Below are 13,653 nucleotides of genomic sequence, written 5' to 3'. Positions count from 1 at the left end.
TGCACCAGCCGACCTCCATAGGCCAACTCATGCAGCGCATCAATGAACACATCCGAGTAGAGGATGACGCGTCCGCTTCTACCGTGAAGGCCACTCCGGTAGCAACAGACAAGAAGACAGCAGGCAAAGTGCACGCAGTTGGGAGAGAGTCCAGCCGCTCAAGTGACCGAGCAGAGGAATCGGACCGTGGCACGAACCGCAAAAACCGGGGTAGAGGATGTCGTAATGACCGGGATGACTACCCCCGAGATGACGTAGCAGATGCAAACAGAAGGATGAAGGCAAGGACTGGTATAACCACGGTCTTCAAGATTCCCATCATCGCATACTTAGTGAAATCTGTGACGAGGAGTATGTCCGGTTTCCAGCTAAGTTGGGCGATGGACAAAAGGGCTACAATCCGCGGCATCGTTGCACATTCCACCGGGAGAGAGGTCACCAGACTGAGGATTGTTTGCCTTTGAGGCAACACTTGGAAGAGCTGGTTGCGGCCGGCCATCTAGACCTTTATATTGATGGCGGCGTGAAGCCGAATCAGGCGCCGGTTGATCCCAGGAGACAGGATGACCGAGATGCACCACCACAGGGAGTTATTAATGTCATCTACGGCATCGTGGAACCGGAGCGTGTTTGCGAACTCCGGGGCATGATAAAAAAGGCAGAGCATATGAGGGAAGTTTTGTCGGTGCAGCCTGCCATTAAAAGGGGGAAGACAGAAGAAAAAGACGTGATTAGTTTCACCTCAAGAGATCTAGAGCGCATCCAAACGCCGCACAACGATGCCCTAGTAGTAACTCAACGCGTCAAAGACTTTGATGTTAAGCGGATCTTGATCGATCAGGGAAGCTCGGTCGAGATCATGTACTATGATGCGTTCAAGCAACTTAAACTCCGAGAGATAGACTTGGCTCCGGCAACTTCGCCACTGGTTGGATTCAACTCGCAACCAGAGTGGCCTTTGGGAAAGATTATCCTGCCGGTCAAAGCGGGATCCGTTGTCAAACAAGTTGAGTTTTGGGTGCTGCAGGTGCCTTCGACGTACAACCTTATCCTTGGAAGGAGATGGTTACACGCCATGCAAGCTGTAGCATCGACTTATCACCAGGTGATGAGATTCCCCTCAGATATGGGGCAATCGAGGAGATTTAGGGCGATCAGGTCATGTCCAAGCAGTGCTTCGTGGCGGTCAACGGAAGCCGGGCTGCCAAAGGATTCGTCCAAATGATCGAGGGACCGGAGGACCAGGGTGTCTTGGATGATGTGGGCACCAAGGCCGAAGATAAGGCTGTTGAAGAATTGGTTGAAGTGCGGATTGATACAGAGCAGCCGGACAAGTTCTTCTTGCTCGGATCAAGTCTCACGGCCATAGAGAGGACCGAGATGATAGAGTTTTTGATGGTGAATATCGAAGCCTTTGCGTGGTCAACTTACGACATGCCTGGCCTCGACCCAAATTTTATCTACCACCACCTCAACGTCTTCCCTGGAGCAAAGCCAGTCATTCAGCGAGCAAGGAGATCGGCACTGCATCACGCCGAGGTAGTTGCAGAGGAGATAAAGAACCTGCTTGAGGCACGAGCAATTCAGGAAGTGCACTATCCTCGGTGGATTTCCAACACAGTAGTGGTGCCTAAGAAGAACGGAAAGTGGCAAGTTTGTGTCGACTATAAGACAGTCAACCGAGCTTGTCCCAAAGATAGCTTCCCTTTGCCGCGCATTGACCAGCTAGTGGATTTGACGGCTGGACACAATCGGCTCAGTTTCTTGGATGCGTACCGCGGCTATCACCAGATCGCCATGCATGGGCCTGACCGAGAGATCACCTCTTTCACGACTCCAAGGGGACTCTTCTGCTACCGAGTCATGCCTTTTGGTTTGAAGAACGCCGGGGCAACCTTTCAGAGGATGGTGACCAAAATGTTTGCTCCTTTGCTTGGCCGGACAATGGAGGCTTACATCGACGATATGGTAGTCAAGAGCCGACATGAGGCAAACCATTTGTCCGACTTAGCCGAGATGTTTTCCATTCTAAAGAAGCACAAGCTGCGCTTCAATGCCTCAAAGTGTGCATTTGGCGTGGGATCCGGAAAATTTTTGGGATTCTTAGTCACAAACCGAGGTATCGAAGCAGACCCTACTCAGATCAGAGCCGTGCAAGAGTTGAAGCAGCCCAGCTCGTCTAAGGACGTGCAGCATCTGGCCGGGATGGCCGCCGCGCTTAATCGATTTATAAGCCGGTCATCAGATCGCTGCCGCCCTTTCTTTCAATCATTGAAATCAAAGTTCTCATGGGACGACGAATGTGACCGAGCTTTAGCCGAGATCAAGGAATATCTGTCTTCTCCGCCACTGTTGGTTACACCAGAGCCGGGTGAGGAACTCTACCTTTACCTTGCCGTCTCCCAGCACGCGGTCAGTGCGGTGCTGGTCCGGGCTGAAGGAATCAAGCACCTCCCAATTTTTTATGTCAACAAAACTTTGTTACCGGCTGAGACGAGATATTTGCCGCTGGAAAAACTTACGTTGGCATTGATGATGACTTCGAGGAAGTTGGCGCATTATTTTCACGCCCATACCATCGTCGTACTGACCGAGTTTCCTCTCAAGGCCTTGTTTGAACGGGCAGACTTTTCAGGCCGAATTCTTAAGTGGGCGGTCGAGTTGGGACAGTTTGATGTCAAGTTCCAGCCGCGCACTGCTATCAAAGCCCAGACCTTGGCAGATTTTGTCGCCGAGTTCTCACCTGGCACTCATCCGGTATGCCCGGTCGAAATTACCGAGGTAGATGATGAGATGCACGCAAGGCCAACCAAGATACAACTAGTTGGTGGAAGTAGCGACGCGGAGTTTGTGCGCACCTGTGAGGCACCCTCAGTTTGCACGGTTAAACCACCCGGTGATGCGATGACGGAGTTGTGCATCACCAACCCATTCACTCTGTCCGGTCCCGCATCACCAAGGGGGAAGAAATTGAACCACATCGCTTAGAACCTGATGATTCGCCTACGGACTTGAGCATTACAGATCAACTCACCGAGTCCGGTGCCGAATCATCAAGGGGGGAAGGAATGGATCTACACAGCTCAGAACCTGCAGCCGGCTTCACACCGCAACCTGATGATTCGCCCACGGACTTGAGCATTACAGAACTTGCTGAGTCCGGTGCCGAATCACCAAGGGACACTGAATTGGAACCGGTCAACACAGAACTTGAAACCGCACAGCCGAGCAGTGGTGATCCCACTGCCCTTCACAACTCTCAGGACCCATCCGATTGCTGGAAGCTTTTTGTGGGGGAAATGTGGAAGCTTTTCGTAGATGGAGCGTCCAACCGCCATGGTGCCGGCCTTGGTATCGTTCTTATCTCCCCGGATGGCCTAACCATTGAACATTCCATCACGCTTGGCTTCCCAGCATTTAACAACGAGGCTGAGTACGAGGCGTTTCTCGCCGGGCTCAAGAGCGCAATTGAAATGAAGGCTGTCGAGCTCCTCGTGTACAGTGACTCTCAGCTTGTGGTTAACCAAGTCTCTGGGATTTATGAAGCAAAGGACGACAGGATGGCGAAGTACCAGGCTCTGGTCAGGGAACATATCAAGCAGTTTGAGGCAATCAGAGTCCAATAGATTGGCCGAGAAGAAAACAGCTGAGCTGATGAACTGGCCGGCCTCGCTTCCATGGTAGATAGTACGTCTCCAAACCCCCTGTTGATCGACTTTCTTCCGCGGCCAAGCATTGAAAACGCCGGGCAGACGGATGTACTCTGCGCCGCGCTAGGTCCTTCCTGGATGGACCCCTTGATCTTGTTCCTCCGAGACCGGACTCTTCCAATGGACAAGAAAGAAGCACACAAAATTTGGGTGAAGTCAGAGCGGTTTTGGCTCTCTCCATCTGGCGCATTGTATAAGAAGTCCTTCACTGGTCCTTATTTAAAGTGCGTGCACCCGAATAGTGTGGAGGCCTTCTTGTACGAAATCCACGAGGGCATTTGCGGCAGCCACATAGGGGGCAGGTCCTTAGCCTACCGAGCTATTTCGCAGGGATACTGGTGGCCATGCATGCAGGCCGACGCACAAAAGTACGTCCGCAAATGCGAAAAATGCCAGAAATTTGCCCATCAGATCCATCAGCCTGCTAGGGAACTTCTTCCCCTCACCAGTCCTTGGCCCTTCGCCATGTGGGGGCTAGATATAGTGGGGCCACTGCCAACAGCACCGGGCAACCGGAAATTCTTTATTGCGGCCACAGATTACTTCACGAAATGGGTTGAAGCTGAGCCCTTGGCAACCATCAAAGAGAAAGACGTGAAGCGGTTTGTCTGGCAGAACGTGGTCACACGGTTTGGCGTCCCCAAAATTTTGATCTCTGACAACGGAACCCAGTTTGACGGTCGCCTATTCAGAGGATTTTGTGAAGATTTGAAGATAGAATTCTACAACTCCACCCCGGCTTACCCACAGTCCAATGGTCAAGCCGAGGCATCGAACAAGACTATACTGGATGGGTTGAAGAAACGGCTAGAGAAGGCAAAGGGAAAATGGGCTGAGGAATTGCCCAGCGTCCTTTGGGCATACCGAACAACCCCGCGGTGATCTACCGGGGAAACTCCATTTGCTTTGGCTTACGGCATGGAGGCGGTCATACCTTTGGAAGTTAGAATGCCCACCCTTAGAAGCGAGAGTTTTCAGCCTGAGCTGAACGCCGAGGTTATTGCCTTGGAGCTGGACCTAGTGGAAGAGCGTCGGGAGAAGGCCCTCATCCATGTGGCCGCCTACCAACAAGAGCTCTCAAAGAAGTATAACAAGACGGTGCACCCCAGACCATTCAAAGTTGGTGATTGGGTTTTGAGGAAGATTATGGGCAACACCCTGGTGCCAGGAGAAGGAAAACTAGGGGCAAATTGGGAAGGACCCTACAAGATCACCGGTCTGGCGGGCAAAAGGGCTTACCACTTGGAGGATCTAGAGGGAAGAGCAATACCCCGGCCATGGAATGCGGCCAACTTGAAACTGTATTATTTTTAAGCTTTTGTTTCCTTTTCTTGTGCAAAGAAATTTTATGGCTTGCACTGCAGAATGTAATTCTTTTTGTCAAATATATAGAAGTAATTTTGCCTTAGCACTTGGACTGTTGTTTTAATGTAAAAGACCGAGATGATGTACTCTGGTTGGAAGAGTTAGTGTTTTGTCCAACTTCGGATTCCCAACCGAGATGATGTACTCTGGTTGGAAGAGTTGGTGTTTTGTCCAACTTCGGATTCCCAACCGAGATGATGTACTCCGGTTGGAAGAGTTGGTGTTCTGTCCAACTTCGGATTCCCAACCGAGATGGTGTACTCCGGTCGGAAGAGTTGGTGTTCTGTACAACTTCGGATTCCCAACCGAGATGGTGTACTCCGGTTGGAAGAGTTGGTGTTCTGTCCAACTTCGGATTCCCAACCGAGATGCTGTACTCCGGTCAGAAGAGTTGGTGTTCTGTCCAACTTCGGATTCCCAACTGAGATGCTGTACTCCGGTCGGAAGAGTTGGTGTTCTGTCCAACTTCAGATTCCCAACCGAGATGGTGTACTCCGGTTGGAAGAGTTGGTGTTCTGTCCAACTTCAGATTCCCAACCGAGATGGTGTACTCCAGTTGGAAGAGTTGGTGTTCTGTCCAACTTCGGATTCCCAACCGAGATGATGTACTCCGGTTGGAAGAGTTGGTGTTTTGTCCAACTTTGTCCAACTTCGGATTCCCAACCGATATGATGTAATCCGGTTGGAAGAGTTGGTGTTTTGTCCAACTTTGGATTCCCAACCGAGATGACCTAATCCGGTTGGAAGTGTTGATGATTTGTTCAAACTTTGTTATTACCAACCGGGCTGGTTATTCCGTTTTATAATTTGTTTTGTTCTGCTTAAGTACTTCAACCGAGTTATGAATTCCGGTTGACGAGGCGTTCTTTTCAAACAATGATTTATACCGAGATATTTTGCTGAAGATGGAATTGATGGCTACCGTGCAAACACTTGGCAAAATTTGAATTTTTCATTGACAAGCAAATCATTACAAAAGGTGGGGACAGAGCCCGGTTACATCAGAAGTGTTGAAAGCAAAAATACAAAAAAGGAAAAAAGAAAACTAGACTAGGGGGGAGAGATTGGTGAACTCGTCCTCGCCAGCATCAAGGTTGATGGTTGGACTTGCGTCTTGGGCACCGGGTTCAGCATTGCCGGGCTGCTCTTGCACCTCGGCCTCCTTTGCCTCGGAATCTGTCTCACCGTCTCCATCTTCAAGTCCTTCCTCGGCCTCAGCTTGCAAAGCGCTGAAAACGTCGTTTGCATAAGGCACGAGGTAGACCGGTTGCGAAGCTGGAGGGGGGTTGGCAAATACGTCGGTGTCAGATCCCTGGCCGAGGTGTTCGCAGGCGGACTTCCAGTCGGCCTTGAAGTAGATGTCTTGTGTTGCAAAGACTTACTTTTTGTAGCTCTGCTCGGCCTCGTTAAAACCGGCGTTGTTGGCAGCTCGGCAAGCTTTCTTCTTCGACTTCTTCAGGGTGTCCACCTCAGTCTGGAGCTCATTTTGTTTTTTCTCGGCCGCATTCAGCTGACCGAGCAGTCTGTTATTATTAGCGTTGGCCATCTCGAGGGAAGCCTTAGCCCGGCCGAGCTCGGCTTGAAGGCTCTCGACCTGGCTGGCTGTGTCGTTGGCCTTTTGCCGAAGCCTGTGGATGCGCTCCAAGACGAGATGTTGTTTTTGAATGGCTTGCAAAAAAGCAAAGTTGATTAGAAAGGGGACCAAGCAGAAAGGGAACCGAGCAAACACTTGTGAAATTTTCAAAAGGACATCGACTTACCCTGGCCATAGACTTCACTGAAGATTTGACCAACCAGGTGTCGGGGACGTGGTCGCTGCCGACCACATCACTCGGTAGTAGTAGGGCTTTGGACAGATCGAAGGTGAGCAGATGCACTTTGTCAGCCTTGATCGAAGCCGTTGCCGGGATATCTTGACCCCGGTGCTTCAAATGTGGGCGCCAGGCCGGCACTGGGGCGGGGGCGTCAGATGGATGCTCAGTGGTAAGCTCGGCGACTAGCTCGATGGATGGGTCTGCCCGAGCTCTTTTACCGGCACGACAAGCAGAGGGTTCTCGGTTGGATTGCCCGGCGGATTGAGAGGCAAGGGCGACCACAGCGCCACTGGATTGACCGGCGGCTGGCGAACGAGTTACGACGCTCGGCATCTCGGCAGATGTGGCGGTGAGCAGGTTCTTGATTCTGCTGCGCTTGGCCATTTCTTGTTCCTCGGTCAGGCGAATGAGGGGAACGTCAGGAAGGGAAGGATCTGGAGGCGGCGAAGGAGCGCGGAGGAAGTCAGTTACTCTACTCCGGCGCGGAGCAGAATACCTGTAGGTCGGTGTGTAGCCGAGTAGATCGTTGCAATCTCGGTGAGAGTACCGAAGCACGGTCCGAATTGCTTCGACGTTGGGAAATTGATAGTTGGCTTGCAAGGCTTGGATTGCTGCAAAAGAAACAGGAAAACCAGTTAGTTACAAAATAAAGAGTGAAGCTAACCGAGCAAAATTGAGCAGCTTACATGAAGAACCGAAGCCCTTGTTTATAAACCAGCCCGGCACCTCGGCCGTTTCGTAATTGCCCGACACCCAGAAAAAATCGTCGTCGTGCAGATCTTTATCCGGGGTGCCGGTTACAATTTTTTCCTTGCCCGGTCTTATCTTCAAGTAATATGCAAGGCCGTCGCCGGTGTGGCCCATTGTGTATTGCCTCAATATCTCGGCTAGACCTAAGTTGGTGCCTAGCCGATTGTTCAATTCGTGAACACCGTTGATAATTCTATAGGTATTGGTGGACACTTGTGTGGGTGCCAGCCCGGTGCGGCGAAGGAACTCGGTGATAAGAGGGTTAAGCAGGAAACGGAGGCCCCCTTCGACAATTGAGAGCACGGTGAAGGGGCATTGGTCAAGTCTGCCCCAGGGTGTGGTCTCCTCTTCAGCCAGTTCGAGATGAACATCGGCCGGGATGCCGTAATCCTCTCTGAAAGAAGCTAGCGCGGCCGGAGTATCCACTAGGAAGCAGAATTTCCCCATTTGTGGCCGGCTTAGTGTATCCCGGCTGAGGGGTTTGGCACTAGTTATTGGATGCTGCTCGGTCCTGAGAGCCTCAGGAATGACAGTGGTCCCCTTGGACTCTACAGGGAAAGGATGGCAAGCGTTAAGTGTGAGCGCGGTCGCGCAAAAGGAGCTGGACTTTAGCTCGGTCATGAAGAGTGCCAAACTACCTCGGTTGTCTATCTATGGAGCCCGGTCGTCCAAGCGGACCAGATGTTAGCTCGGTTGACCGACCAAGTCCTTTTGTTATCTCAGTTTTTGCTGGGGTTGAGACAAACTTGTTATTTGCTCGGTTGGGCTGGTTTTTTGGATCAAAAGAGGACCAGGAGCCCGGTTCACCCCAGTTCTTCAGTGTTCTTCATGAAGATGAGGAACACCAAGAACAGTGGGAGGTTTGGTACGGATTCTATGGCCTATGCCCTAAGAGCTACGTTTTTGTGCCCTAATGTGTGTATTATGAAAGAAAACAGCAACTTAAGAGGGATTGAAGATCTTACCTGTGAAGGGCTGGAGCTGTTCTTCTAAGCATTAAGAATGGCAGTCGAGTATGAGAGGAGATGGCTTGAGCTCTGGATCATCAGGTAGAAGAGAGGCAGTAGGAAGAAATGGCATAAGGAGGGTCGTGTATATGTAAGCACGAAAGGCCGCCCAAATTCAAAATTCTGGCAAAAACGGCGGGTTGGCTGCTCGATGTCCAATGGCAGCCCGCCACGTGTCCCCATTTATGGCGACGTTAGGACTGAAGCGACGGGTTGAAGAGTCGAAGAGCCAACCGAGCTACTTTCGAAGGAACAGATGTCAGCCGAGAAGTATAACCGAGCAGGTTTGTAGACAGTTATGTTAACTAGCCCGGTCGCCCTTTGGCAATTTGGAGGCCGGAGAAATGCTATCTCGGTCGAAGTGAGTAATCCCAGTCACGCTTTCGCGGACGGAATTAAGGGGCAATTGAGAGGGTGATTTATGATTTGGAGTTGGGCCGAGGTAACGACCGAGCAGGTGGAGAGCCCAACAGTGCATGGGGCCGAGATGACCGACTATCCACCCAGACTTGGGCCGGGCAGAACGTGGGCCGAGTGTGTGCCGCCCCAGACCATAAAGAAACTGCCCGGCAAGGCAGTGCTCGGTCTGACCGAGCCGCTCAATCAGTGGATGGCCGAAGCCGGACAAGCTGAGTGACCGGCGCCAGGAAAGGCGTGGCCAGCCGAGGTAACTATTTGACCGGCAGAAAGACCGACCTCAGAGGAGCCTCGGGCTAGGCTTTGCCGAGATGCCGCCTAGCCCGGTCCTCCTTGGGCTTAGCCAATGAAGTGCTTGGATATGAAGCACGGCCCGGCATGGCAACGGATATAACAGCTCGACTGCCGAGCTCTAGCTGTGAAGGCAGGCAGTTGAGATTAGGTGATGTTCAGCAAGGTCTATGCTGACAGACGGGATAGCGGAGCCACGTGTCAGGAGATGACTGGGAGTAGATATGGGGCACAGAGGGTATATAAGCAGGTCTGCGCCCCCCATACGCGACAGACGAACACTTTGTAAGGAAATTCTTACATTCAAACACTCCTCCCTCTCTCTCTCTCTATCCTAAGGTGTGTGCTAACTTGATCGTTGGAGGGTTTTTCCGGCCACACACCGCCGGGTAGCTCACCATTATTTGCTCGCAGGTGATCGGACAGAAACGGAGCTCGGAAGAAAGGAGTACGGGCTTGTCGGAATATTTGCTCCCCGTACAAGAACGATCAGAGAAAGATCAAAAGAACCTTATTATCATGGCTGATAGATGCCAAAGTCATTCAACAAAAAAAAAATCACGTGAATGAAGCTCACAAGAATGCATCAAAAAAAGGAATGATTAGAAGGGATGGCATATTATGTGATTGTTGTGATGAGATTTTCACTACATAGGAATTTGAGGTCATGCTAGGAATGGTGATCTTAAGAGACCATACGAAAATGTTTTCATTAATGAAGAGCTGCGGATTTCCCTCTTGTCTTACCTCAGGGAGGTTTAGGATAGGATTGTGCAAACTGAACAAGACATTCGATGTTGGGGCTAAATATAGAGCTAGTGACAAGCACGAAGACGCTTGTATGATTTGTGCTGATGGAAGAAGTTTGCCTTGTTCCAACATGTAATGTCCTAGGTATGTAACCCAGCTAATTTCTTATTTGATTTCTCCCAAACATCTTGATTTTGAAACTTTTGATTCAAATTCGAGACCATGTGGACCAGGTGAGGTCACTATATTTTGGGACCTCCCATGTTTTTACCTTTTGAAATTTTTCCCGAGTTTGAACTTTCGAGTTTCAGATGTTGGAGCGGAATCTGGGAGTGTTTTTCCTTAGAACGAAGTTGTTAAACAAAACCGCACTTGCAAGAGGTAGAGTCGCATTTATGAGAAGAGGGCCATACGGGTGGAGGTCGATGCCACATGTATGAAAAAGGGGCTAGATTTTTTGTTTCATTATGAAAAAAAAGCATGACTGGAGGAGAATTCCCACATATGAGAGGAGGAGTGCCACACATGAGACACACATGATTTTTTAGATGCACCTGAGAAGCACATAGGAATTTTCCATTAAAGTATTCACAACCATTTTTAATTATTCAAAAAAAAAAGTACCCTAAAGTGGACCACGTGAAGATGAAATTACATATAATGCAATCTCAACCCTCGAGACATTATAAGTAAGTTTTGATCATGAATAACTTCAAAAGATCCAATTATTTGATAGTAGTTATACTGGTTTTTCAATTATCGTTCACATTCTCCTCATGAGAATAGAAACAAATCAAAGTAATTATGATTTATTTATGCATTTGTTTCATTTTCTGATATTTTTTTATGTTTTTTTTCCATTGTCTTAGGTTTCATCATCAACACACAAACACCAAATTCTTTGAAGCTACTTATATCTAAAAAAATTGACAGCAAATCAGAGATGAAAGGGAACCTTAGTAGCTCGACTTCAAGCATTTCAAATGATTGTCTCAACCCAGATTATTGAGACTCCGAAAAAACAACTGCAACTAAACAGTTCCAATTCCTACAATAGAACAAAAACACTGAAATCCAAAATGTTCAATGAACAAAAAGGGTGAGAGATAAAAGGCTTTCATTGAGTCTTTGAAGATCAATGCGTAGCAAAAGTATGAACAATCTGATACAAATCAAAAGAACCTTATTATCATGGTTGATTGATTCCAAAATGATTTAACAAAACAAAAAAGTAAGTTATGTGAATGAAGCTCGTGAGGAGGCATCTAAAGAAGGAATGATTGGAATTGATGGCATATTATATGATTGTTGTCATTTGATTTTCACTGCATTAGATGTTGAGGCTCTTGCTGGGAGTGGTGATCTTAAAAGTCCATACGAAAACATTTTCATTAATGAAGAGCCACGGATTTCCCTTTTGTCTTGCCTCAGGGAGGCTTGGGATAAGACTGGGCAAATTAAACAAGACAAATTGAAAGATGTTGGGGCTAAATGCAAAACTAGTGACAAACATGGCGATACTTGTATGATTTGTGTTAATGAAGGAAGTTTGCCTTGTTGTGACATGTGATGTCCCGGGTATGTAACCCAACTAATTTCTTATTTAATTTCTCCTAAACATCTTGCTTTCAAAACTTTTGATTCAAATTCGAGACCTTGTGGACCTAGTGAGGTCACTATATTCCGTGTTCTCCCATGTTTTTGTCTTATGATGTTTTTCCAAAGTTTGAACTTTTGAGTTTCGGACGTAGGAGCTGAATTGGGGAGTGTTTTGCCTTAGAATATGGAGTTGTTAAAGAAAATCGCACGTACATGGGTAGACCCGCACGTGCGAGAAGGGGAACGTATGTGCGGAGGTGGGTGCCACATTGTCACGACCCAAACCCGCCCCTATAGGTTTAGCATCGTAACCAGCCAGTAATCTTTGGATTACCGAAGGCCTCTGAACAGATTAACAAAATTAAGGGGCTAGCGGAAGCTAATACATAAATATAGTTGTCCAATGAGCTGTGCTGACTTATATGAAACGGAATATTTAAAAACTTTATATACATAATCAAAAGTCATTCATACATTATACCCACACACATTAAAGTATCTCAAGTACAACCAACAGAACAACCGAGTCTTATATATACAGAAACAACATAACTTAAACACTTGAGACACTCCAGGAACCTCCACGTGAGGCACAATGGTTGGCTAACAACAGAACACAGATCCAGATAAAAGCCTTCAGGCTTGATCTCCAGAATGCTCACCTATACATATATATACACACAGTGAGCTAAAGGCTAGTGAACAACATTAAGGTAAAAAGGTTAGTGAATGAATTCCGAACATATCATAGGCGTAAAACAGATCTTAGCATAATCATTCTTGTATCTGAACATAATAATGGTACATCCCATAGAACATATCACATAACGTCTTCCGACTAGAGTAATCGGTTTCGGATACCGATTAAACACATATCACCACAATAAAGTGGCTAACGAGATCTCGTAATCACATGTATGTCATGGACTCGCATTTACATGCCGTCCCCCATGACTTGGGACTATCTATGGATGCCATAATAGATTTCAAACATGGAACATTCGTTCACGAAAATAGATATCATTTCAGAAATCATAACTTATCATATTTCATTTGGAACATAATTCATATGAACGTATCTTTACAATAACGTTACTTACAGTGGTTCTCACAAACGATCAATCAATCTCCAGACGTTGACCTACAGACACAAAAGCACATAATACAAACATATCTTATCATTACACATTCAGGTGGCCATTATGGCTTAGCTTTCATTACAATAGCTCATATTCTTTCTTATCACATTGCTTAAAACACACTCTTATAAACTCTTAACTTAGTACATTCTTTTTCTTAGTGTGTTTCTAATTCATAACCTCATTACCATGGCTTAATTAAGGCTTAGGAATGCCTAAGATGCAATGAGGATGCCAAAATGTTTTGGAAAACACTTAGTCAAATTTCTGAAAACAAGGTCCCCGCTCGAGCGTAGCTTTCTTCGCTCGAGCAGACATGCAAAATGAGGGTGGTTGCTAGAGCGCAGGTTCCCTTGCTCAAGTGGTCTGTAAAGATATGAAACTTCTGGGAGCTTGCAATTCACGCTCAAGCGGACTTTAGGTCGCTCGAGCGGAAGTACACACACAGAGTGGTCGCTCGAGCGTGAACTCCCACGCTCGAGCGTAGATGCAAATTCTGGAATTTTCAGATTGCACCCCCAAGCTCAAAACTCGAATTTCAAACTTCAAAACACATCTCTTGGGCCCCAAAACTTGAGATAACCTAGCAAACTTGTAAAACATGATGAATTAAGGATTATTTACATAAAATCATGGCCCAAGAGTTTTCCACAAGCTCACAATTTCAACTTAAACTTTAAGAATGTTCATGAACACAACATGCATGGATTTTCTTGATCTTGAGCTTCTCAAAACATGATCAAATACCACAAAACAACTTGAAACTTGATGATTTCCCATAATTAAGATGAATGTCAAACATGCATGAGAA

The sequence above is a fragment of the Camellia sinensis genome, chromosome 5 (assembly GCF_055761805.1).
Source record: "Camellia sinensis isolate YWXY chromosome 5, ASM5576180v1, whole genome shotgun sequence".
Lineage (NCBI taxonomy): Eukaryota > Viridiplantae > Streptophyta > Magnoliopsida > Ericales > Theaceae > Camellia > Camellia sinensis.
This window is presented reverse-complemented; position numbering follows the sequence as displayed.